The sequence below is a fragment of the Anomalospiza imberbis genome, unplaced genomic scaffold, assembly GCF_031753505.1.
Source record: "Anomalospiza imberbis isolate Cuckoo-Finch-1a 21T00152 unplaced genomic scaffold, ASM3175350v1 scaffold_119, whole genome shotgun sequence".
Classification (NCBI taxonomy): Eukaryota; Metazoa; Chordata; class Aves; order Passeriformes; family Viduidae; genus Anomalospiza; species Anomalospiza imberbis.
The window spans coordinates 200,001-202,500 of NW_027099583.1; the positions used below are offsets into that span (position 1 = coordinate 200,001).

At 80.5% G+C, this 2,500-nt stretch overlaps 1 non-coding gene across 1 annotated transcript; it reads left to right on the plus strand.

Annotated features, from left to right (window-relative positions):
• Positions 1 to 1,534: 1,534 nt before the first annotated feature.
• On the plus strand, positions 1,535 to 1,687 carry LOC137465906 (5.8S ribosomal RNA). The gene has a single exon (XR_010994883.1). It is a non-coding gene; the product is annotated as a 5.8S ribosomal RNA (ribosomal RNA).
• Positions 1,688 to 2,500: the final 813 nt, after the last annotated feature.

Here is a 2,500-nt window from a genome sequence, read left to right on the forward strand (position 1 = left end):
GGGGCCGCCGAGCCGGGCGGCGGTTTAAAGACTCGGGCGGCTCGGCGCGCCCCGCCGCGGCGGCGGCGGCGGCGGCGGCGGCGGCGGCGGCGGGTGGCGGGCGGTGGCGTTGCGGCTCCATTGAGGGGTGGGGAGCTACTCCCGCCGATCCCCTGCGGTGGTGTCCGCGGCCACCGGTCGCGCCCGCCGTCGCGGCGGTCGTCCCCGCCGCGCGCGCGCGTGCGGGGGTAGTCGCGCCGCGCCGGGGAGGGGCGCCCTGCCCCCCCCTCTTCGCGGCCCGGCCTCGGCGGAGAGGCCGCGGCGCGCGCGGTCGGCCGCGGGGCCGACCCGCTGGGCTCGAAACGGGCGGCGCCGGCAGAGGGCGCGCGCTCTCTGCCCTTCCTCAGCCGCGGGGCGGCGGCCGCCGGGGCCCGCCGCGCGCGCTCTCTCTTCTGGGCCGCCGCGGCCGTCCCGCGCGGGCGGCGCCGCGCCTGGCGCGGCCGTGCCTCTCTCCCCTCGGCGGCCTTCGTCTCGAACGCACCGGCGGCGCCGGCCGCCGGCCGGCCGTCCGCCCGCCCGCCCGGGGCGAGCGCTCGGCGGTCCCTCCGCGGTCGGAGGCCGGCGAGCGCGGGCGGCCCCGCGCCGAGCGGCGGCGGCGCCGCTCGGCCGGTGTTCCCGCCGCCCGCGGGCACGGGACCCTCCCCGTGGCCCTTCGCGACCGCGCGCGGTCCGAGGGCAGGGGTGGCGGGCGGCCGCGGGGGCGCTTCCGCGCCCGCTCTCCAGGTGGCGAACGAGGAGAGCGGGCGTCGCCCCCCGGCTCAGCGCCGCACCGCCTTCCGCCGGGCGCGTGCTCGCGGAAGGGGGCCCCCGACGGTGCGGGTGGACGGCGGTTCCCGGGAAGTGCGGCCCGCCGCGGCGGCGGGTCCGCCCTCGGGCAGCCCTCGGGCGCTCGCCTTCCCCCGGCGGGCAGCGGTCCGGCGGGGGGGGGCGCGGCGCCCGGCGGCGGGGCGGCGGTCGTCGCGTGGCGTCTCGAGCGCAGCAAGGCCCCTGGGGAGAGAGAGTCGGCCGCGCGCGTGGGCGCGGCGGCGCTCCGCGAGAGCCGGCGCGGCGGCGGTTCCAGGGGGGAGGCAAGCGCGCGCGCGGGGTCCGAGGGCCGCGCGCCGGCGCGTGGCGCCGCGCCGGCGAGGCCGGGCGGGCCACCGCGCTCCCGCGGCGCGCGCCGCGCGGCCCTCCGCGCGGAGGGCCGGGCCGAGCCCGGGCGCCTGGGCCGCCTCCGAAGGACGGCACACGTAGGCGGCGCCTCCCCTCGCCGGGCGGGGGGAGGCGGTCGGGGGCGCGGGTCCCCCCGCCTCTCGGCCGGCCTTGGGAGCGTTCCGTGGGGTTCCTCCCGTGTTCTTCTCGCACGCGCCCCCTCCGGGGTTTTCCGCGTTGCTCGTACGGTCGGAGCCAGGCCCCGCGCGGGGCCTCGGCGCCAGAGAAAAAAAAGGGGGGCCGCTCCGGGCGAGAGCGGCTCCCGGCCCCCCCGCGCGCGCGGGGTCGGTGCCGAAAGCCAGACAACTCTTAGCGGTGGATCACTCGGCTCGTGCGTCGATGAAGAACGCAGCTAGCTGCGAGAATTAATGTGAATTGCAGGACACATTGATCATCGACACTTCGAACGCACTTGCGGCCCCGGGTTCCTCCCGGGGCTACGCCTGTCTGAGCGTCGCTTGACGATCAATCGCCGCCCGGGGGCCGCCCCGGCGGCGCGGCTGGGGTCGCTTCGCAGGCCCGTCGGCCGCGGCAGCGGTTGCCGCGCGAGGGCCTTCGTCCCCCTAAATGCAGACTCGGGGAGCGCTCCGTAGCTCCCCGCTCCCGGAGCGAGCCGCTGGGGCGGAGCTCGTCCTCGCCGGGGCCGCACCGCCTGGCGGTGGCGGCGGCCGGGGAGTCGGAGCGAGCGAGACGGCGCCGAAGGCGCCCCGCCGAGGGCCGAGGGACGAGGGCGAGAGGGGAGGCGAGGCGCGGGCCTCGCCTCCGGCCTCCCCCCCGCGCGGGCGGCTGTCTGCGGGTGGGTACCGTGCGCGGGTACCGTGCCGCTGCCGCCGCGCGCGGTGCGCGGGGGGCCGGGGGCGGGGGCGACCCCCGAGGCCGCTCCTTCCCCCGCCCCCTTCCGTCGCCGTCTCGGGGCGTCAAGGGCGCCGTCGCTTTCCTCGCTCTCTCCCCGCCGAGGCCGTCGCGCGCCGCCCGGCCGGTCTTCCCCCTCGGGGCCGTCTCTGCCGCGCTGCCTTCTTTCGGTTCTCGTCTCCGGGACGGGGGTCTCCTCCTCCTCCTCCGCGTCTGTCTCGCGCGCTCTCGGTCGGTCGGACGCTCTCGCCGTCTCCGGCTCGCCGGCTGGCTCGCTCGCTCTCTCTTGTGTCTCCGGCGCGCTCTCTCTCTCTCTCTCTTCTCTCTCGCCGGCTTTTCCCCTGGCGCTCGCTCGGGCGCGAGGGGGGAGCGGGCGGGGGGGGGGCGAGAGAGGGGGGGCCGCCGGGGGGCCCGGAGG